Raw genomic sequence first — 24,604 nt, forward strand, 5'->3', positions numbered from 1 at the left:
TTCCTATGGTTGTTTAGAGCAGTGTTTCCCAACCGGTGTTCCGCGGCACACTAGTGTGCCGTGAGACACCGGCTGGTGTGCCGTGGGAGGGAGGCGGGCGAGTCGGGCGGCGAGAGGCGGCGGCGGCGAGGATCCGCGTCGAGCCGGGGGCGGCTCCGCGGTGCTGGTGCCGAGCGGCGGGGCAGCGCGCGCAAAAGGGAGGAGCGCGAGACAGCGGAGGAGGAGGAGGCCGGCATGTCCGGGCAGCAGCAGCAACAGCAGCAGCAGCAACTCCCGGCGACGGCTCCTCCTCCGCCCGCTATCGCCGCCACCACCACAACAGCCGCCGCCGCCTCAGCTGCCGTCGTCCCTCAATCCCTCGCTCTGCTGCCTCCTCCCACCCCGGCAAGGGGAAGGGAAAAAACTTTCACTTTTGTGCGTCCCTCCCAGCGTGATGCTGCGCGCTGACGTCACGGGGCGGGGCTTTAATGGTGGTGTGCCGCGAGATTTTTTCCCGGTAAACAGGTGTGCCGTTGCCCAAAAACGTTTGGGAAACACTGGTTTAGAGATCACAGAGTTTTGAGTGCAAGACTGAGAGCAGTGAGGGAGAATATTGGTGTGAAAAGAGGTTTTTCAAAAATTGGTGCCCTAATCTGAAACAAAACATTGCAATCGGTTGGGGTAGATGCATCTGCTCCAGAGCATGGAAGCACCACCCAAGTTTGTACTTGTATTTGCTTTCAATGAACCTTGTCAGGTTAGTATATTTGATAACATCTTCTGTGATTTGCCAAGTTCAAGCAGGGATTGGCGAGTGATAAAGAGGCATGTCTATCAACTCTCCAAGGAACGTCCCACCCCACCCCAGTACCCAAGTCAATTATGCACTTTTGCGTGGGGAAGTTACTTTTCAAACTATCAGACAGTGAAGGAGTGCATAAATGAGTGAGCACAAATGAGTGGTCCTCCTCCCGGGAGCAGGAAGGAGAAATGAATCATAGAATCATAGAATCATAGAGTTGGAAGAGACCACAAGGGCCATCGAGTCCAACCCCCTGAATGAAGTTGTGAACTGAATGAGTGTTTGATTAACAAGTATGGATAGCCAAATTGGGGGTTTCCTGTGCTCACAGAGACTTCCCAATGCACTTAGGGTGCTGGAAAATCATTGGTCTAAGATGTATGGCAGCCCTGCACAAATACAGAAGACTCCCCAGGTCACACAGTCAGCCACCATTTTGTGGAGGACGATGAGGCTGTTGGGTGTGGAATGTCCCCTGAATGTGATTTTTGGACGTGGCATCAGAATATTTGTGTAGGGCTTTTGTCTGTCATTTGACTTGAATCCATTGAAAGGAAAGGATATGAAATCTTCTAATATTACGTCTCTCAAAGGAGAAAGAGAAGGAGAACGATTTGTTACCTACCCTTTTACCATGAGGTTTCTGGATAGGGGTAAACAACTTAAGAATAGAATGGTAAGATCAGTCAAAACATAAATCAGTATGGCAGCATGCTACTGTCTTTTTCACTTTCCCTGGCATCACTTTTCCACAGAATTCTTTCCAACTGTCAGCACCACATTCTTTGACATAATTAATCACTTCACCGCTTTGACCTGGCGAGAGAAAGAGAAGTACTTATGTTGATATTAACTAGTGAATGAAGAGAATTTTACTGAATTAGTCCATAGTCGGTATCAAGAGATACTCCACGTCAAAGTAAATTACATTTTAGACATCATTTTAAAATGTGCACTTAAACAGAATTTTGAATTTATGCTGCTAAATGTCAACATTAAAATAAAATAAAGTTAAAACTTATGAAAGATACATGTCCTTTAAAAAAACAACAACCGGCCCTTAAATCTCAGGTCGTCCTAGTCCCAGCATAGAAAAAGGAAGGATGTCGACAAGAAATACTTACCATAAGTCTCTACCATAATACAGAATGGTCCCTCACATGTCTTCCCCTTCGGTTCGCATGGCTTGCCAGGACTAAGTGACTTGCATTTTCTGCAGTTCACAGCATCTGCTGTAAGAGACAGCATTTCATTTGGGTAGGAACCAACCAATATTCAATGTCCTAAACCACCAAAATCCTGCTGGCACACATAGCTGTCAGAATCGATCCCAGAACAACAATAGAATAATGCTTTCCCCCTTGGAAAGTGAGACTAAATTTGCATTTCTGTGTATAGATTAAGAGATGGAAATTGTATGCAAATTTGTGGTGTGGCAAGCTCCTGTACCCTGAGACTAGCAACTCCTTCCACCTAGACAACTAGATCCTCTTTTCCAAAGATGGCACGATCTGTCCTGCAGCTTGCTATGCTCATGCTTTGATCAGGAGCCAGGAGAAAAGCATGTTCCTCCCTCTGGTAAAAGGGAGGCTGAACTCTACCCTGAAATTGGCTCAAAGGTACAGAATTCCACCTTGAGAACTGGCTTTAACCTAGAAGTTGCTGAATTACAACTTATCACTAAACTGAAAACTATGTATAGACCTCATCTTAATAGAGATATTGGATTCCTGTCTCATTACATATGCTAATCATCTGCATACTATCCCTTGCTTTTTTCTGCAGGACGAACTGCAGTCATTAACAGTCGTCAACAGGCTTACCAAACCCATTGAGTCAATCACCCACCTCCTACTACCCTCCTGAGAAAAACCCCTCCCCACCCTCCCACTATATGTAAGGGTCAGGTGACTTCTGTTTCAGTGTACCTATTCAGGGACTGGTGGGTGGGGACCATACTTACCTCCAGTCCTGAAGCAAAGCAGAACACAGAACGTAAGTAGCCAGACCTGAACCAAACGTTGGCCGCGGTTCTCAAGAAACAAGCTCTGCCCCATCGGAAAACCTTCTTGTATGAAGCCCTTTTGCTTTCGAAGGCTGATAGCTGAGAGACTACGGGATGGCAGGGCAGATCGGTTTTAGTTGCTCAAGCTCTGGTCAGGAACACGCTGCTCTGTTTGAGGAGCCAGGTTCAAGATATCCATTATATACGGCTGGGAGGAACCCTCTTGGCTCCTCGCCTCATCCTGATGTCCTTGAAAGGTCCAAGGAGCCTCTGGCAATATCCTGGGGTCACTCTGAAGGGTAGCGGAGAGTGAAGGCGACGGTTGTCTTGGGCCCTTTCAGGCATAAAGTGCTGATTGTTAGGACAAATCCAAATGGACTGAGGGATCAGCTGAATGGTGTACAGAATGTCCCGGACCTCAGTAGATGCCTGATGCTATCTCATGAGGGTTTTCTGTCCAGCTCCAGGTTTCAATTGTAATAGTACAATGTGCCGAGCAGGCAACTCTCAACCAGCCTGCAGATGAATAATAATAATAATAATAATAATAATAATACTTTATTATTATTATTATTATTTATATCTCACCATCTGGCTGGGCTTCTCCAGCCACTCTGGGCGGCTTCCAAAAAAATATTAAAATACAGAAATGCATCAAACATTAAAAGCTTCCTTAAACAGGGCTGCCTTCATATGTCTTCTAAAAGTCTGGTAGTTGTTGTTCTCTTTGACATCTGGTGGGAGGGCGTTCCACAGGGTGGGAGCCACAACTGAGAAGGCCCTCTGCCTGGTTCCTTGTAACTTGGCTTCTCGCAGTGAGGGAACCACCAGAAGGCCCTTGGCACTGGACCTCAGTGTCTGGACAGAACAATGGGGGTGGAGATGCTCCTTCAGATATACTGGAACGAGGCCATTTAGGGCTTTAAAGGTCAGCACCAACACTTTGAATTGTGCTTGGAAACATACTGGGAGCCAATGCAGGTCTTTCAAGACCAGTGTTATGTGGTCTCAGTGGCCACTCCCAGTCACCAGTCTAGCTGCTTCATTCTGGCTTAGTTGTAGTTTCTGGGTCACCTTAAAAGGCAGCCCCACGTATAGCACATTGCAGTAGTCCAAGCGAGAGATAACCAGACCATGCAACACTCTGGCAAGGCAGTCTGCGGGCAGGTAGGGTCTCAGCTTGCGTACCAAATGGAGCTGATAAACAGCTGCCAAGGACAGAGAATTGACCTGCGCCTCCATGGACAGCTGTGAGTACAAAATGACTCCCAGGCTGCGCACCTGGTCCTTCAGGGACACAGTTACCCCATTCAGGACCAGGGAGTCCTCTACACCTGCCCGCCTCCTGTCCCCCCAAAACAGTACTTCTGTCTTGTCAGGATTCAACCTCAATCCATTAGCCACCATCCATCCTGCAACCGCCTCCAGACACACAGGATGTTCACCGTCTTCACTAGTTCTGATTTGAAAGGGAGGTAGAGCTGGGTATCATCCACATATTGATGGACAAACCCACAGCCCAAACCTCCTGACAGTGGCGTAGCGTGGGGGGTGCCAGGGGTGCCGGCCGCACCGGGCGCAACATCTGGGGGGGGGCGCGAGTCCAGAGGGAAGGGACAAGTTCCTTCCTCCGCCGGGCTCCCCGCCGCCACCGCCAGCCTTGCGCCCTAGCGCGCGCGCCCCCCCCCCGCCGCCACGGCTGCACTCCACTCACTGCTCGCAGGAGGAGCAGCCGCTGCAGCAGCGCCGGCACCGCCACCGACGCCTGGCCAGGCACGGGCAGCCTCCGCACCCCGACGCCATCCCCTCGGCCCAGCCACAGGCGGTGGCTGCTTCTGCCGACTGGGAGGGAGGAGAGCTCCGAGGGGCCTCGCCGCGCCCTGCTCTCCCCAAAGCCCTCCGAGAGGAAGCCGGCGGGCGGGCGAGGGTCTCCCGGCAGAAGGGGGCGCCGCTGGCTCCGGCTCTCAGCCGCGGGGGGGGGGAGGACGGAGCACGGCTGGAAGCCCCCGGACCTGGCCGGGAAGAGGAGAGGCGCTCGCCAAGCCCGGATCTGGAGCTCCACCTACAGCCCAAGGAGAGGAGGGGGCGGGGAGGCGCCCGAGGGGAGGGGGCTTCGGCTGCCTCGGCCCGCGGGGGCTCCGCAAATAAAAAATTTAATAAATTCCTGCTACAGCCTTTGGGGGGGGGTCCTTGGCTCCTTCGCTCGCCCCCAGCCCCAGTGGCGTAGCGTGGGGGATGCAGGGGGGCCGGGCGCAACATCTGGGGGCGCGCGCTCGCACTCCAGTGTTAGGGGGCGCAAATTACTTGCCTTGCCCTGGGTGCTGACAACCCATGCTACGCCACTGCCTCCTGATGATCTCTCCCAGCGGCTGCATGTAGATGTTGAAAAGCATGGGGGAGAGGACAGAACCCTGAGGCACCCCACAAGTGAGAGCCTAGGGGTCTGAACCCTCATTCCCCACCACCACTTTCTGAAAACGGCCCAGGAGGAAGGAGTGGAACCACTGTATGACAGTGCCTCCAGCTCCCAGCCCATCTAGACAGTCCAGAAGGATATTATGGTCGATGTATCAAACGCCACTGAGAGATCCAGCAGAACTAGGAAAGAGCTCTCACCTTTGTCCCTAGCCCGCCGGAGATCATCAACCAGTGTGACCAAGGCAGTTTCAGTCCTATGATGAGGCCTGAATCCCAACTGGAAGGGATCCAAATGGTCCGCTTCTTCCAGGCATGCCTGGAGTTGTTCAGCAACCACTCGCTCAATCACCTTGCCCAAGAATGGAAGATTTGAGACTAGGCGATTGTTGGCCATATTGGCTGCATCTAAAGCTGTTTTTTGTTTTTTTTTGGAAGCTGTTTGATAGCCGCCTCTTTTAGCGGGTCTGGGAAGGCTCACTCACAGAGAGAAGCATTCACCACCCCGCGAAGCCCATCACCCAGCCCTTCCCAGCTAGCTTTTATTAGCCAGGATAGACAAGGATCAAGGAGGCAGGTGGCTGGTTTCACTTGTCCAAGCAGCCTGTCCACATCCTCGGGGGTAACAGATTGGAATCGATCCCACACAAATTGACTAGACAGGACTCTAGCACTCTCCTGCCCTGGCCCTGCTCCTATGGTGGAGTCTAACTCTTCCTGAATCTGAGGGACTTTATCTGCAAAAAACTTTGCAAAATCATTGCAGGAGATCATGTGGCCCGTACTGGGTCCTGATGAAACAGAATGGGTGACTGCTGGCCAGCCCATATTCGTGAATTGTTGTGTTAGCAGCTTTCATTTGCACAGCGTAATGAATGGTATGCACAGCCATGTGTTTCTGCCAGTCTTCCATGAGTTATATATAAGTGATCCTGTAATTTGGCATGTATCTCCGACCTTGCTCAAAGACCTGGGACACTGTAATTGCCATTCCTGCCATCCCCCTTCATCCCCCTTCATGGAAGTTTATGGCTCTACAGTGTTGGCCATAGATCTCAGTGGAGCAAGCTATCAATGTGGCAAGGTATCTATTTAACATGTTTACCTGGCGGAGGGGGATTTTGTGTGTATGGGTGTTATGTACTGAGTTGAACAGGATTCAGAATGCAGCAGTCTGATTGGTCCTAGAACAATGCAGCAGTATGATTGGTCGGCAGGAGCCACGCAATCCAGCTCTAGATAGAAGTGAACCCACAACCTGATTGGCCTACAGGAGAATTCCGGAATTAGACAATCACGTGCAGCCCATTGTGTAAATAATGTATATAAAGCAAATACTTTGAGGGGACTTCCATTCCCTCCTCACCACTATGAGCTGAATAAAGAGCATGAAATCCACTCTCAACTCTGAGTATATTTCAATGTGTTACTCTTAGTATTAACTAATGAGACCTATAATGGAAGGAGTGTGTTTGCAAGGGTTTGGGGTATGCAGGCCTCCATCAGAGACAGTTTGGATGACATACTATGCAGGCGCTGAGTGGATTTCTGTGCAACCATTTTGACCTTGCCCCAGACACTCCCACAGCTTGTAAATTGGACAAATTAAATTGAACCGTTTTTCCTCAAAAAGACTGCACCTAAATCCTCAGTAAAATGCCATTTTACAATGAACCATAGAAACAAGTATTGTGTAGCGGGAGGGAGGGGGGGAGAATGAAAAAAAGAAATTTAGAGGGCTCCGTCTGCCACAACAGTAAGTTTTGGAATATCCCAATCAGTCAGTCACCAGAAGGATACAACAGGAAACCAGTCCTCTCTCCAAATGCAAAAACTGAATTCACTGGAAGATGATCTGCTAGAGCCAATGCAATTCTGGGCTGCATCAATAGGAGTATAGCATCTAGATCAAGGGAAGTAATAGTGCCACTGTATTCTGCTCTGGTCAGACCTCACCTGGAGTACTGTGTCCAGTTCTGGGCACCACAATTCAAGAAGGACACTGACAAACTGGAACATGTCCAGAGGAGGGCAACCAAAATGGTCAAAGGCCTGCTGTTGATACAACAGCAGCAAGAATACTCATCGCAAGGTATTGGAAGACACAAGATTTACCCACCCTGGAAGAATGGCAAATGAAAGTGATGGACTATATGGAACTGACGGAAATGACTGGCAGAATCCGAGACCAGGGAGAAGAGTCGGTGGAAGAAGATTGGAAGAAATTTAAAGACTATTTGCAGAAACATTGTAAAATTAATGAATGTTAAAATGATGTTGGATTGAAACCAAGCGGCCTTAGCAACAAGGTTAATAAGAATATGTAAAAATGGATTGATAACGGATGAAAATATAAAGTTATAATATGTTAAGATATAGAGTTAAGATAAAAGAAAGAGGGTAAGGATTTGTTGAATTAACTATGTGAACGGGAATACAAAAAAGGGAGGTGTGAGGAGGTCAGGGAAATAAGCAAACGAAATTTAAGATATGAAAAAATTGGTCTGTTTTCAATTATTTTTTATCTACTTTTTCTGTATTTTTTATCTTTTTTTCTATGTATTTTTGTATTTTTTGTTCTTTTTTCTGCTTTCTTTTTATTTTGTAATTTTTCCCCTTTTGTAAAACTTCAATAAATATCTTTAAAACAAAACAAAAAAAAATGGTCAAAGGCCTGGAAATGATGCCTTATGAGGAACAGCTAAGGGAGCTGGGCATTTTTAGCCTGGAGAAGAGGAGGATAAGGGGTGATATGATAGCCATGTTCAAATATATAAAAGGATGATATATGAAATTAAGTGTGACGTATTGGAATGAAGAAGTTTGAAATAGTATTATGTCTAAATTAAGCGGTTCAGATTATGATAAAGTTATTTAAAATTTGGGACATAAATATTTGAGAAAAATTAAGAATTGAAACAAGGTAATAAATTGCTGTCTATAACTATCTGACTGAGAACGCAGAGAAGGGAGATGCGAGGAAGTCTTAAGATCATGAAAATACGATGTTTAACAACTGTATTTTATACCTATTTTTCCTTTATTCTTTGTTTACCTTTCTTAATCTTATCCTGACTTTTCTGTGGTGATGGTATTTTATATGTTTGGTGGTTTGTTTGTTGCTTAAAGAAAATTGCAATAAATATCTTATTAAAAAAAACACAAATATATAAAAGGATGTCACATAGAGGAGGGAGAAAGGTTGTTTTCTGCTGCTCCAGAGAAGCGGACACGGAGCAATGGATCCAAACTACAAGAAAGAAGATTCCACCTAAACATTAGGAAGAACTTCCTGATGGTAAGAGCTGTTCGACAGTGGAATTTGCTGCCAAGGAGTGTGGTGGAGTCTTCTGCTTTGGAGGTCTTTAAGCAGAGGCTTGACAACCATATGTCAGGAGTGCTCTGATGGTGTTTCCTGCTTGGCAGGGGGTTGGACTCGATGGCCCTTGTGGTCTATTCCAACTCTATGATTCTATGATTCTTAGTATTAACTAATGAGACCTATAATGGAAGGAGTGTGTTTGCAAGGGTTTGGGGTATGCAGGCCTCCATCAGAGACAGTTTGGATGACATACTATGAAGGCGCTGAGTGGATTTCTGTGCAACCATTTTGACCTTGCCCCAGACACTCCCACAGCTTGTAAATTGGACAAATTAAATTGAACCCTTCAAATCAAATCAAATATCTTTAATACGGTCAATGACCAGGAAACAATTTATAAAATATGACATTAAGAGTAATATTGTGCTAGAAGTAGCAGTAAAAAATGGCCAATTCTCAGAGTTGGTGCTTATATTTATGACCAGGTTTCGAGTTTTAGGTTTTTAAAATTCAATTCAGGAGTCGCTACTTTTAATATCGTTCCTTCGATGTTTACAGTTTGGACTCCTTTGTAGACATCATTGCTCGTCTTATTCTTGTTGCAATGTAACAGTACTTTGCCACGGACCTGTTAATTTCGGGCTCTTTGTCAGCTAAGAGGTGTCTGATATAGGTGTCATCTGTGCTACGAGGTATTTTCCTCAGAATCGGTTCGATCAGCTCTTTTCTTGAGTCTCGATATAATGGGCAGTATAAGATGACATGCCCAATGGTTTCGATTTCATTGCTGTTACAGGGACATAATCTTTGTTTGATCGGTGTTTTATTGTATCTTCCCTCTAGAAGAGCTGAAGGGAGAGCGTTGAAGCGGGCCCTGGAAAATGCCCATCGGTGTTTAGCATTGTCTAGAACTTTGAGATAGTTTGCTAGATGGGGCCTTTGGGAATTGTATAGAGGTTTATAAGTTATCGGAAGTTGGTTAAAGTCATTTTGGGTTTCAATGTCCCTGAGCCTTTCTTTGATTATGTTCTTGGCCCTTCCCCTTTCTAAACTTAATAAACACTCTGGGGAGAGACCATATGTGGCCAGTTTTCTGAGAATGCCCTTCAACCAGCTAGATTGAAATTTGTCGAGAAGCATCAGGGAAAGTAGTCCAACCGGCGAGTTGTTAAGTCTTAGCCAAGTGCATAAGGTTCTTATCCATACTTTGGCTTTAATGCTGTATAAGCCCGTTTCCAGTCGTAGGGTGGCATTTGGGACGCATTTAGGTGTTTGCAGGAGTGATCTAAGGAAACCTGATTGTATCTTCTCATATGGGTCTAGATTAGAGAGGGAGACGAGTGGTGCACCATATAGGATTTGTGCTGTTGGTTTTGCCACGAATAGTTTAATTGTAGCAGGAATGAAATTTCCTCCCATTGTACGATGGAATCTTAGGATTGCTGTTGTACTTTTTTGTGCTGTAAAGGAGCTGTAGTTTATGTGGGCAGTCTTCTTCCTTGATGCTTGGAATATCACTCCTAGGTATTTAAAGCATGTCACTTGTTCAATCTCCTGATTGTCTAAATTCCATCTGTATATTTTCCTTTCGTTAGAGAAAACCATGATTTTTGTTTTTTGGTAGTTCACTGCTAGTTTCTCTTCTCTACAATATTGGGACAAGCTGTTAAGAGCTCTTTTGAGGCCCATCTGAGTCTGGGACAGTATAACCGCATCGTCTGCATAGAGTAAGATAGGCAGTTTTTTGTCTGCTAATTTTGGGACGTGTGTATCCGCTCCTTGTAGGAGGTCTATTAGGGAGTTTATATAGATGTTGAACAAAAAGGGGGCCAAAATGCATCCTTGTTTAACTCCCCTTGTTGTTCTAATAAAATTAGAGAGTTGACCTTCTTGGCTGCATCTTATACGAAGTCGTGTGTTGTTATACAGTTTGTATATTAGTAGCAGCAGACGTCGGTCTATGGATGATTTATTGAGTTTGTCCCAGAGTCGAGTTCTTGAGATGGAGTCAAAGGCTGCTTTAAAATCTACAAATGCTGCGAATAGGTGGTGATTGTGGTGCGACGTGTATTTCTCAGCTAGGTGCTGTAAGATCAGGCAGTGATCGATTGTGGATCTCCCTTGTCTAAATCCTGCCTGTGCATCATCAAGAATCTTCGTTCTTTCTATCCATTCACACAGTTTCTCGCTGAGGTGTTTAGCGTATAATTTACTTATTATATTCAGGAGGCTTATAGGTCTATAGTTGGAGGGATCATCCCTCGAGCCTTTTTTATAAATGGGAATAATGATGGAAGTCCCCCAGTCGTATGGGATCTGTGCGGTTCTATCTATATATGTGAACAGAGAGGCTAGCAAGGGGGCCCACCAGTTCGCATTGGTTTTAAATAGTTCCGCTGGTATACAGTCAATTCCCGGGGCTTTCCTGTTCTTTAGTTGGTCAATCAGCAGATGGGTCTCTGTTGATGAGACTGCTGGCCATGGCTGTATCTGATCATCCGGTATGTCTAATGCATAGGACTCAACGCTAGGTTCCTCATAAAGATTATGGAAGTGCGTTTCCCAGGCTTTCATTGATATGCAGCAGGATAGTTGTGATAGGCCCCTATCCGGCTGTACAGCTACGATTCTCCAGAATAATGATGGGTTACTTGATTTGGAGGCCTCTATCAGTTGCTGCCATAATAACTGCATTGCGTATCTTTTCTTTTGTGTCAGAAGTTTTTTATAACTTCTTTTGGCTTCAAGCATCTTTTGTCTGTTATCCTCTGTTGGATTATCCTTATGGCAGATGAAGGAGTGGATCAATGATTTCTTGGAGGTAATACACTCATGATCGAACCACTCCCTGGAAGTTTTCCGATGGTGGGGAGACTTGGAATTCGGTTTTACCACAAACCCTTGAATTTTTTGTATAAGCATTTCATATGTTGTCATCATGTTCGGGGCGCTCTCCTCTATTTCTAAGCATCCTTCCATAATTGCTTTTGAGAGACGGTAGCTCTCCTCAGTTTTGTACCAGTTAGATATCCGCTCGCTCACTTGTCCGTTCCATCTGATTTTCTTGAGGCCTGATCCGGGTGTTAGATCTGGTTGATATCTGTGTTGTGGTTTGGGCAGATCAAAGGGTAAATCACACACGAGGGATAAAGGTAGATGATCACTTTCAGCTCTTGCTGTAATGGTGAATTTTGATATCCTAGGGATCAGGTCCTGGGAAACAATGCAATAATCTATTGTTGACAGTTTGTGTCCTGACCAATATGTGTATTGACCAGGATAATCTCCTTGTATAGCCCCATTCAGTAAGTGTAGATTCTGTCTGTAGGCCATGTGTGCTAAGTGTAGTCCTCCAATGTTGCATGTCTTATCATAGGATGATCTTATCGTTAAGGGTGGGATAGTTTCCATTTCTGGAGGCCATTGGTGGAAATGTGCATATAGGGCGTTGTCGTTAGGGCCCACTCTTGCGTTTAGGTCACCAGCTAGTAATATCATGGCTGACGGGTGTTGTCTCCTCCATTGCACCACGTGGGCTTCCACTTCTTTCCATAGTTGTTCTACTTGTGCCTGCCGATGACATGTAGGTAAGTATAAGTTTATGCATAGCAGTTTGCTTTGTCCGAAATCTAGAACTGCTGCTACAGACCATTCATCATTGGAGGGTAATTGGATAATATTAGCTTGTATCTGCGTTGAGAACAGTAAGGCTAAGCCTCCTTTGGGTCTGCCCCCTCTTTGACTAGGTGTTGCTCTTTTAATACACGAGTGGTAATTGTCCAGGTAGAGCTCGTCTATCGACCAGGTTTCCTGGATGAACAGGATGTCAAATTTAGTGAGGAAGTCCATTAGGTTGGGATCTTTGCTTTTCGCTCCCCACCCTGCGATGTTCCACGTACAGGTGGACAGCTTGTGATTTTTGGTTGTCAGACATCTCAAGGGACGTTCAAACTTAGGTTTATAGCCAGTTTGGGATTTATCATTCATTATGTCCGTTTTGGGGTGTGTAGTGGGACATTTTGGCAGTGTGTGAACTTGGACATACTTTAGTGTCCCAGAGGGGCGTTCTTTCCCCGTGATCTTATATCAGTCCGTGTGAATGGTGTCTAGGACTCCTAGGTTGTCCACAAAGATTGAACCGTTCTTGCCTGGTGGTACCGCTATTTCTGCTTGATGTGTTATTGTTTTCTTTGTTATAGGTGGTTCCGTAGGTCCGAGTTCCTCTGGCGATAGGAATAGCCTTAGTCTCCACTCACTGTTGGATAAAGGTTTTGTGGTATAGGTTGCATAGTTAAATTCCCTGGTGATGGGTGTGGCTAGGAGTGTAATAGATTTCCTTATAGATGCTAATCTTTCAATTAGTGCGTCCTGAGCTTTATGTATTTGTTCAATAGTTGCTATGAAGTGGTTTTCCTTCTCTATGTTGGAGCTTTCATCTGGTACGTGGTTTGGGGGTAGGGTTTTTGGACTTTTAGCCAGCTGGTTTGGGGCTTTGTCTGCCTCTAGTTGAAGCATTTTATAGTTCTTGTTCGTCATAGACATTGTCGACTTTATTTTTATCTTATCAGTCTTGATTGTTTCAATGAGAGGAATGGGAGTACCGGACACTTCAAATAGGCGAGTCACCTGCAATCCAACCCTTTGTAGCTTGTCCTTATTGTCTGAAACTAGTTTGGTTGTGTGCCAGTCTCTGAATGTTACCACAACTCTGTTTAGGTCCTTGTCTGATGGCAGAAATTTAACATTAATGATGTTTTCTGCTGGTACGAATCCTCTAACGGCTAATTCAGTTTTCTTGAGAATATAAATTCTTTGTTGTGCTGGAGAAAGGAGATCTTTGTGCATATATACAGGTAGGATGATGAGTTTTTGTTTATTTAGAATTAGATTTCTGTGAGAGTATGTTGTTTTAGGAGTAATTTCTTGCTTAGGGATCGGGTTTTCTCTTGGTTTTCCCGCGGTTCCATTTGGGAGCGCTAGTTGCTCTGTTGAATTTTGAAGCCTAGCCTTATGGAGTTCCTCTGTTGAATTGAAAAGCCCAGTCTTATGGAGGTTTTTGTTTGGGCTTGGGCTTGGGCTGTTATCAAGGGGTGGCAGTACTGGGTTAGCTGGGTTCGTTGGATTTGAATTTTCTAGTAGCTTAAATAGTCTTGTGAAATTCATTTTCTTTGTTCGAGATGGGGGCTTTGTCTTCCTTCCCATTTTTGTGTTCTTGGGCTTCTTCTCTTTATTCCTAAGACACTTCCCCTTTAAGAGGGGTTTCTTAGGGTCAATTAAGTTTCCCTTCTGGTTTGCTTTGATCCTAGATGTTTTCCTTTTTTCCACATTATGTCGGGTTTTATTTTCCTTGCTGGTGTTATCGTTTGGTGTGCTAGAGAGAATTTTATATGAGTGCAAGTTGTCTATTCTCCTAGTTATTTCAGTCAGAGTGGTAAGTAGGCCCAAGCATTCTGAGAGGAAGTCTTTGATGTGTCCCAGTTCTCTGGCTATCTGCAACTTCTGTTCGTTTAACAGATCATTATATAGCCCTGTTAGTATGTAGGGGAGGCATTCCAAGTCCAGATATTGGGCTCTTGTGTCCTCCAGGTCCTCATTCGTCACAATGTGAAACCCCATCTTCTCCCCGGACCTTGGTCTTTGGGAGGGCTCATCTGTCTTAATTACTGGGTTTTCCTCTTGTGACTCTTGTTCCTGCTCCAGCCCCGGTTGATTCACTGAGGTTTCATCTTCTATGGCAACTTGTTTTATTTCCATTGCCAGATTGACTCCCACCCCTTCTTCGTCTGTTTCCATTATCTCCCCGTACCCGGTGCGGTCTATGGACCATTCGTGGGGGTGTCGTTTGTCCGCATTATTTATTTTGTCTGTTTTCGGTTTAAAATATTGTGAGATTTTCACCTGCCTTCCTCTTGTAGAGGGTTCAGCCGCTTTGGTGAGGGGGATCCCCAGCTCTTTATAGCTCTGTCTTGTAAACACCATTCTCTAGGTTGAAAGCTTCCCTTATTGGGCACTTTATTACAGAAATAAAGGTAGAGGTAAAGTTTGGAAAACCGGTGTCCAGGCTGTTGGGTCAGGGAGCCTCCCTACCTTTCCCTCTTTAAGCCTTAGCTTGGGGCGGAAGGGTATTCATGGGGGAGTTCTTGGACTTATCTTATCGAGGTTAGGCTCAATGGAATTCAGTGGTTTCCTCTGCTTCTTTGGTTGTATTTCAAGCCGATCCATCGTCCGGGAGCTCCAAGGTTGTAAGTCAGTGTGGCAGTATCAGTAAACAGTGCGACGATAAAACAATAAAACAATAAAAGTATAAAAGAATAAACTAATTAAAACGAGGCGACAGGACAGACAACCAACAGTCTTTAAGGTCCTTAAGGTGCAGTTTTTGGGGTCTTGAAGAGGCTAAAACTAATAAAAACACTTAGTTAAAATCAGAGGCTCTAATTAGGCTGCTACCTCCGTCGCCATCTTGGCCTCCTCCTAAATTGAACCCTTTTTCCTCAAAAAGACTGCACCAGAATCCTCAGTAAAATGCCATTTTACATTGAACCATAGAAACGAGTATTGTGTTGCGGGGGGAGAACAAAAAAAAAAGACATTTAGAGGGCTCCGTCTGCCACAACAGTAAGTTTTGGAATATCCCAATCACTCAGTCACCAGAAGGATACAACAGGAAACCAGTCCTCTCTCCAAATGCAAAAACTGAATTCACTGGAGGATGATGTGTTAGAGCCAGCAATTTATTTTCAAGGCTGGATCTAGATGCATCAAAAAAGCATTTCAGGAAAACATGTTGTAAACTTCATAAAGGGAAATCACTTTGGCAAAACGATGGGATTCCACAGCACCATCTGGTGGCACGATGTTATAAAGTATATGAAGCATTTTTTCTTTACTAATGTAGCTGAACCCCAAATTTCCACTGGATTCCCAAACTACGCTCTTTCTGTTCCCCTCAACGTCCAATAATGTATTTCAATGTAGAAAGAGTCCTGAATACTTTTCTGGTTAATCCGTTCTCTACACTCTTTCAAAGGGTTTGCTGTGCTGAGACGGTCGCACCCATTTGTCCCTTGGCAGAAAAAGAAACAGGCAATAAATAGCAGTAGTAGCTTAACTTATGGTAAGGAAGATGTTGCTCATGTTTGAAGAATCAGGTTCAATGCAGCCATTGTATACGGCCGGGGGCATCTCATCTCACCCGATCCTGGTGGGTTTGGAAAATGCATGAGGCTTTCGGCAATATGCTGGGGTATCTCTGCAATGCAAGGGTGATGAGGGCAGTGGTTCTCTTTGGCTATTTGGTGTACTGGTATACTGATTGTTAGCCAAAATCCTAATGGGCGGAGGGACCAATGTTGAACACAGTGTCCTAGACCTCCATGCCCACCTGATACACTGGTACCTCGGGTTACATACGCTTCAGGTTACAGACTCCACTAACCCAGAAATAGTGCTTCAGGTTAAGAACTTTGCTTCAGGATGAGAACAGAAATCGTGCTCCGGCGGTGTGGCAGCAGCAGGAGGCCCCTTAGCTAAAGTGGTGCTTCAGGTTAAGAACAGTGTCAGGTTAAGTACGAACATCCGGAATGAATTAAGTACTTCACCTGAGGTACCACTGTACTATCTTATGTGAAAAGAATGCCTGTTCCTTCCAATTCACAAGACACTTATTATATGAGGCTGGGAGGAACCTTCTTGATTTTTGCCTGTGTTTGCATACATTTGGACACCATTTTGAAGCCAGATGACAGACTGGAAGCAAAATATTGACCACAAGTTCACTTGCAAACTTTATTGAAAGTAACCATTGAAGCATCTGATAAAACAATATTACAAGGTATTGCTCTCACGTTATTCCTGCATGCAAAAGTAGCAATCGTTTTAACTATTACTATCGAACTCTATCGTGATTGGCCACCTAGAACTCCCACCAGTCCACACTACTTAAAAGCTTTGCTATGTTCCAGTTACATTGCAATGTTCAGGAAAGAGAAAAGAGAACATTTGAACTCTCCAACCAAGGAGGGGTTGGGAAGAACAGAGGGGTTCCATGAGCTCCAGGAAGAGATGAATTGAGAATCTGATGGACAGGACGCAGGAGAGTCCAAATAGACCATCTTGACTGACTGTGTGGAATGAGATGTTCTAAGAACGTGGTTAAGAGCTGATAAATCATCAGGGTCCTGTCAGAATTAGGGCAGATGCCTGTTATGCCAAATGTACGATCCCTCTCTAGGAATGGGACTCATGATCATTCAGAGTTTGCAGAGAATCATGAGACTCAGACAGAGAACAGACCAAGATAGAAAACTGTCCTATGAATTGAGGCAGATGGTTTTTCTCACGAGCAGGCAGAGACCATCCAAGCTCACCCTCTTGTTTAATGAATCTCATCACTATCCCAAAAACAAGCGAATGTTTTGGATAAATTTTTCTGTGATTTGCCCAGTTCTAGCAAGGGAGGGGAACTCTGGTCTCTGGGCATAAGGAAGCATTCTGGTCTTCCCCATTTGGCACAAGAGGCTATTTCAGAAGACCCCCACCCCAGCCCACATCCACCCTACGCCTGACTTCATATGAGGTCAGGTGTGGGGAAGGTAAGAGTAGACAGTGTAAAGCACTGCTTGGTAGGTGTCTATGAACTCATCAAGGAACATCCCATCCCACCCTCTTGCTGCAGTCAACTGCACACTTTTGTGGGGAGAAGTTACAGTAAAGGAATGCATAAATGAGTGGGCACAAATGGGTGGTCCTCTTCTCTGGAACAGGAAAGAGGAGCAATTTAGGAACAGAATAGTAAAATCAGTCAAAACATAAGTCAGTTTCACAGCACGACATTCTCAGTTTCGTTGCATCTGATGGTTTCATTCCACATGCCCCTATCATATTATCTGGGCCACATTCTTTGATGGTTTTCACCAATTCACCTTTATCAACTGGAGAGAGATAGAGAAGTATCTTTGTTGAGATTAACCAGTCAATGAAGATAATTTTATTGTATTAGTCCAAAATCCATACCAAAAGAGAGGACAAAGGTTACTCCTCTTCCAACTATACTTTACATTTTGAACTCAATCTTGAAAAGTATACTTAAAACAGACATTTGAATTCATTTTGCTAAAGCTACTTAAGTGTCAACATTAAAATAAAAGTAGGTTAAAGCATATGCAAAATATATGTCTAAATAAAACAAACCCTTAAATCTCAGAAATTCCACCATTGTTGTCAAGGATAAATCCCAAATATTTTCCCTTCAGACTGAAAAATAGGCCACTTTCCAAGTGACATGACAGTTCCTTGATGCAGAAACCTTACTTTTCCTGTCCCTCTCCAACATTTCATCTTCTTAAGCAAGGTCCCTCTATGTAATGTGGCTTAATATCAGAATATAGCTGGCATTCAAGACTTTAACGAGGTAACTCTTCCATTACTGCTGGAAGACTGTTGCACAGTCTGCCTTGCAGTGATATGTCCATGAATCTCCCCAGCTTCACAACTGAATCCATGTGTTCAAAATGGAGTTGGGGGGAAAGCTCTCTAATGCTCCATTTTCATTGGAAATGCTTGGTCTTTTTCATATTGCTGCTGAGACTTTGCACTTGCCAACCAATGCATAGATTCCTCACTGGCCTTGCAGACAACTTCATTGTCCAGAAAGTGGGAGAAGCAACAAGAGGAACTGCCATTTTAGATCTGGTCCTAACCAATGTTGATGACCTGGTTAGTGGGGTAGATGTGGAAGGATCATTAGGCGCGAGTGATCATGCTCTTCTGAAGTTTACTATACAGTGGAAAGGAGCAGCCAAGCATACTAGGACTCAATTTCTTGACTTTAAGAAAGCCGACTTCATAAAACTTAGGGAAGTGCTGGGTGAGATCCCATGGACAGCAATACTAAAAGGAAAGGGAGTTCATGATGGCTGGGAGTTTGTTAAGAGGGAGATAGTAAAAGCACAACGTCAGGCAATACCAATGAGACGGAAACATGGAAGGTGCCTAAAGAAGCCAGGGTGGCTATCTAAAGAACTTTTAACTGAGTTAAGATTAAAAAAGGATGTGTACAAAAAATGGAAAAGGGGGGAAACCACCAAAGAGGAATTCAAACAAATAGCCAGCACGTGTAGACACAAAGTCAGAAAAGCTAAAGCACAGAATGAACTCAGGCTTGCTAGAGAGGTTAAAAGCAACAAAAAAGGCTTTTATGGGTATGTTCGTAGCAAAAGGAAGAACAAAGAAACAGTGGGGTCACTCAGAGGAGAAGATGGTGAAATGCAAACAGGGGACACAGAAAGGGCTGAACTCCTCAATGCCTTCTTTGCCTCAGTCTTCTCCGATAAAGAAAACAATGCCCGACCTGAAGAATTTGGAGCAAATGATTCAGCAAAGGAAACACAGCCCAGAATAACTAAGGAGATAGTACAAGAATATTTGGCCAGTTTAGATGTATTCAAGTCTCCTGGGCCGGATGAACTGCATCCAAGAGTATTAAAAGAACTGGCAGATGTGATCTCAGAACCACTGGCAGTCATCTTTGAGAATTCCTGGAGAACAGGCGAAGTCCCGGCAGACTGGAGGAGGGCAAATGTTGTCCCTATTTTCAAAAAGGGGAAAAGAGAGGACCCAAATAATTACCGCCCAGTCAGTCTGACATCAATAGCAGGGAAGATTCTGGAGCAGATCATTAAGCAAACAGTCTGTGAGCACCTAGAAAGGAATGCTGTGATCACCAATAGTCAGCATGGATTTCTGAAAAATAAGTCATGTCAGACTAACCTGATCTCGTTTTTTGACAGAATTACAAGCCTGGTAGATGAAGGGAACGCAGTGGATGTAGCCTACCTTGATTTCAGCAAGGCATTTGACAAGGTGCCCCATGATATTCTTGTAAAGAAGCTGGTAAAATGCGGTCTTGACTATGCTACCACTCAGTGGATTTGTAACTGGCTGACCGACCGAACCCAAAGGGTGCTCATCAATGGTTCCTCTTCATCCTGGAGAAGAGTGACTAGTGGGGTGCCACAGGGTTCTGTCTTGGGCCCGGTCTTATTCAACATCTTTATCAACGACTTGGATGATGGACTCAAGGGCATCCTGATCAAATTTGCAGATGACACCAAACTGGGAGGGGTGGCTAACACCCCAGAGGACAGGATCACACTTCAAAACGACCTTGACAGATTAGAGAACTGGGCAAAAACAAACAAGATAAATTTTAACAGGGAGAAATGTAAAGTATTGCACTTGGGCAAAAAAAATGAGAGGCACAAATACAAGATGGGGGACACCTGGCTTGAGAGCAGTACATGTGAAAAGGATCTAGGAGTCTTGGTTGACCACAAACTTGACATGAGCCAACAGTGTGACGCGGCAGCTAAAAAAGCCAATGCAATTCTGGGCTGCATCAATAGGAGTATAGCATCTAGATCAAGGGAAGTAATAGTGCCACTGTATTCTGCTCTGGTCAGACCACACCTGGAGTACTGTGTCCAGTTCTGGGCACCACAATTCAAGAAGGACACTGACAAACTGGAACGTGTCCAGAGGAGGGCAACCAAAATGGTCAAAGGCCTGGAAACGATGCCTTATGAGGAACGGCTAAGGGAGCTGGGCATGTTTAGCCTGGAGAAGAGGAGGTTAAGGGGTGATATGATAGCCATGTTCAAATATATAAAAGGATGTCACATAGAGGAGGAAGAAAGGTTGTTTTCTGCTGCTCCAGAGAAGCGGACACGGAGCAATGGATCCAAACTACAAGAAAGAAGATTCCACCTAAACATTAGGAAGAACTTCCTGACAGTGAGAGCTGTTCGACAGTGGAATTTGCTGCCAAGGAGTGTGGTGGAGTCTCCTACTTTGGAGGTCTTTAAGCAGAGGCTTGACAACCATATGTCAGGAGTGCTCTGATGGTGTTTCCTGCTTGGCAGGGGGTTGGACTCGATGGCCCTTGTGGTCTCTTCCAACTCTATGATTCTATGATTCTATGTGACAATACGGTATGCATCATGCACCTTACACCACTGGCAAAGTGGTGTGGCTCCCCCCCCGGAAGCAGCCCGGAAGCGCAGGGCAATGGCATACTGCCCGCCCACCGCTCCCACGCCTTCCCCAAGCACCAGAAAGAAGGTGGAAGGCCGCCAGCAAAGTGGTGTGGCTCCCCCCAGGAAGCAGTATTGTCTTTTTTCTCTCCCCCCCTTCAATTCTAAAAGTGTGGATTATTTGTGGGTGCGGCTTATATTCATGCCAATGTGGTACTCCCTAGAGAAACTTTGGGCTCTTCCATTTATTGAGCATTCATCCTGACTAACTCAAGGTTAGATGATCAATGTGGAGGCCATGTATGTTTTACGACATCATGAATCTCCAATAAAAGGCGCAGCAAGACATTACAATATAGATGTCGTTCCATTTTCTTGAAGTTTATTGCTCTACTATTTAGGAAATATGCCCGTTTGTTGTTTAGTCGTTTAGTCGTGTCCGACTCTTCTTGACCCCATGGACCAGCGCATGCCAGGCACTCCTGTCTTCCACTGCCTCCCGCAGTTTGGTCAGACTCGTGTTTGTAGCTTCGAGAACACTGTCCAACCATCTCGTCCTCAGTCGTCCCCTTCTCCTTGTGCCCTCCATCTTTCCCAACATCAGGGTCTTTTCCAGGGAGTCTTCTCTTCTCATGAGGTGGCCAAAGTACTGGAGCCTCAGCTTCACGATCTGTCCTTCCAGGGAGCACTCAGGGCTGATTTCCTTAAGAATGGAAGCGTTTGATTTTCTTGCAGTCCATGGGACTCTCAAGAGTCTCCTCCAGCACCATAATTCAAAAGCATAAATTCTTCGGCGATCAGCCTTCTTTATAGTCCAGCTCTCACTTCCATACATCACTACCAGGAAAACCATGGCTTTCACTATATGGACCTTTTGTTGGGAAAAAGCACCAAGGCAAAAGCCAGCTCCAGATGGCTGGAATGCAAAACAGGATGCTGTTGTTTTGCAGATGTACTGTTGGAGAAAAGGTGGAGCCTATTCTCTGTACTGAGCACCGGATGTTAGCTCAGAGTGTCATCTGACCTGTGCTGGAAGTACAGGGGAGGAGTATGAGTCTCTTCTGATGGAGTCTGAAGGGAACAGACGCATTTCTATGTACTGATGAGTGACAGGAAAAAACATGTAAAAGGACTCCTGTCTGTCTCATTTCCCCTTCCTGGGGACAATGCAGGGAGGGAGAGAGAAACAAAGTAGCGGAGGGTGTGTTCCCCTCGTCTGATTGATGAGGAGAATCGCCGGGAGTTATGACCTAGCTCCGGGAGACGCAGCGGAGAGGTCATCAAGTATCCAGCTTAATTGCCTCGGGGGAGGCCAGTTACCTCTGACTGTAAGCTGAGATACTAACATATGGCAGCCTTCGGATGGTTACGATTCATCGGACATCTGCATGAGAGGCTGGTGGAATGTCCTCCTCTGCTCCAAGGGAGAAAGCAAGCGTCTGAGAGAAGCCAAAAGCTCAACAGACGGCTGGTGGAAAGAGGAAAGTGTTTCCAAGCAACGGAGCTCAAGGTATGCTGCATTTTGGGCTAAAAGTGTGAACGCAGGTTGATTAATTCCCTGGTTCACGGGAGCTGCGTATTGGAAAAATACAGCTCCGGCAGGAAAGGCCTGCAGCTTGGAAGCTGAAGCCTGCATTCCACAAATTCCTGTGGTTTGAGATAAGAAGTCCTCAATGCACTCTTGCTAAGTAACGGTAGTTGGAAAGTTACTGGCTACGCAGATGGATTGTGAGCTTGGGAAAGCGAAACAAAACCACGGAGTGTGTTTTGACTACACGTTTGAGAGCTCTTGGAGGGACTTTCCAAAGTAGCCAGCGTTTTGTTACCAGGTGCAAAATAGAGCGTAAACAACTTGCAGTTTGCCTGCTTGAGACAGAAAAAAACAACTGTTGGATTTTACAGTTTGCTTGAGACTGTGAGCCAGAGGCTTGGCTTCAAGATGGATGCCAAGGAAGGGGGTCTGCCTTTTCCACCCCCCCTGACTAATGACAATTATTCATCTTGGTCTGTAAAGATGAAGGCCCTGCTGCAGAATCAGAGGCTGTTTGATGTAATTGAAAACCCTATCCCTGCAGCACCAACCGGAGGTTGGGAGTCACGGAACGTGAGGGCCAGGACTGCTATAATTCTGTGTGTCTCAGATGAGCAGTTGGTGCATATCCAGCATTTAGAAAATGCGAAAGAGGTTTGGGACACGCTACGTACAACGCATCAGAGAGATGCTGGTTCTTCAGCGTTGCTGTATTTTGAGAAGTTGACCAATCTGAGACTTGCGCCTGATGGAGATGTTCAAGCGCACCTGACAGAGATGAAGTTTCTGCGTCAACAGATGGTGGAATGCAATTTCCGTCTACAGGAGGAAGTGTTTTGCTTCATGATGATAAACAGCCTTAACCGGACTTACAAGGTTGTTGCCAGTCAGCTTGGTTCCCTACCGGCCGCGCAGCTAACCGCAGAAAGAGTGTGTGCCGTCGTCCTGAACGAACACGACAGACTTGCTGCACTGGAAGTGAAGGACAGGGGGAGGGAAGAACAGAGTTCTAATTTCCCCACTGATGGTGCTACTGGAGAGCATGGAGTAGCATTGAGTGCTGTCCGATGCTACAATTGTGGACAGACTGGGCATCTACAGCGAAACTGTAAGAAGCCGCGCCAGTCAAGAGGAGCAAAGAGCAGCTCTACGAAGCCTGACGCGTCAGGCAAAAGCCGTACCAAGTGCCAGGTGAAACCTGCAAAGGCTTTGATGGCGAAAGGAACCACGCCAGATGTTGGGAAAGCCTTCATAATCGACACGGGCGCCACGGTTCATATGTGCCCGCACAGAGAACTGTTTTCGACATTGAAGAAGCAAAGCTTCGCTGTGAAACAGGCCAACGGTCAGGAGTTGGAAGCGACCGGGATTGGGACTGTGTATCTTGAGAGTCTGAACCTGACTATAAGCAATGTTTACCTGGTTCCAGAACTGAGATTTAATCTGCTGAGTGTGTCGCAGATTGCAAAGAAAGGACTGAAACTGTCCTATGATGCTAAAAGCTGCAAGATCTACAAAGATGGAGAACTGTTTCTTACTGCCAGAGAGAAAGATGGACTGTATTTGTTGACTTTTGATCAAAGTGATTACATGAAATGTAATTCTTCTGATTCTAACGAAATCTCTCTTGCAGGTGTGACCAAGAGCGCCCGGAAGGTGCCGAAGGTCAACAGAGCATTTCAGTGGGTGTATGCTGATGTGATTGGTCCTCTAGAACCATCTAGGGGCAATGCACGATATTACCTTTTGTGTGTGGATTGTTTTACTAATTATTCTTGGGTTTATTTGATGGAGAAACCGCAAGAAACTTTAGAAAAGTTTCAGGAGTTTTGTGACAAGGTTAAGAATATGCATGATGCTAACATTGATTGTCTTTTCACAGATGAGAAGCAAGTTTTTCTGTTACAGAAGTTTCAGAAGTTCCTGGATGGAAGAGGAATAGACCACAAAGTTGCTGTTTCGACCGAAGCGTGGAACAGGGGGGTCTGTGGTAGGGTGAACAAAGAATTGCAAAAGGGGATGCATGCGCAATTGCTGAGTTCACATTTGCCACATGACTATTGGGCAGAGTCGCTAGCGTCCTATCTTCATGTGTGGTTGAGAAAAGTCTCAACAGAGTTGGGATGTTCTCCTTTTGAGAAGCTGTTCAATAGAAAACCTTCTGTTGCCTATTTTAAGGTTTTCGGGTCTCATGTGAGAACAGAAGCTCCAGGTGGAGTAAAGAATGCCAGAGGCATTTTTCTGGGATATGAAAAGGGTCTCTACAGAGTAATTTTGTCTGAATCTGGTCAGGTGATTCTCACAAAGTTCCTAGAGAGTGCTCCGGTACAAGAGCGGGTAGTAGAACACACATTTCCCACAGGTGACGATTCAGATGATGATGATTTTTCTGATGTCACAGATTACAGTGGTACAGATGATGATGACACGGATAGCTCAGAGAGTTCAGTTGTAACAGTCATTGAGAGAAAGTCTCACACAATGGATAGACCTTCACAGGTGAAGGAAGAACCACTGT

At 45.3% G+C, this 24,604-nt stretch overlaps 2 long non-coding RNA genes across 2 annotated transcripts in view; both read right to left on the reverse strand.

Annotated features, from left to right (window-relative positions):
* Positions 1-590: 590 nt before the first annotated feature.
* The window catches only part of LOC310702042, a 111,956-nt gene continuing 87,942 nt past the window's right edge, over positions 591-24,604 (reverse strand). The window contains exon 4 of the long non-coding RNA XR_014523153.1: positions 591-728. This is a non-coding gene — a long non-coding RNA (uncharacterized lncRNA). The remainder of the gene's footprint in view (positions 729-24,604) is intronic.
* Positions 1,233-2,974, reverse strand: LOC310702040. Its single transcript, XR_014523151.1, has 3 exons — positions 2,745-2,974; positions 1,906-2,013; positions 1,233-1,597 (listed from the first exon to the last, which is right to left on the reverse strand). It is a non-coding gene; the product is annotated as an uncharacterized lncRNA (long non-coding RNA).

This window comes from Podarcis liolepis (assembly GCF_965112155.1).
Source record: "Podarcis liolepis genome assembly, chromosome: 2".
Taxonomy (NCBI): domain Eukaryota; kingdom Metazoa; phylum Chordata; class Lepidosauria; order Squamata; family Lacertidae; genus Podarcis; species Podarcis liolepis.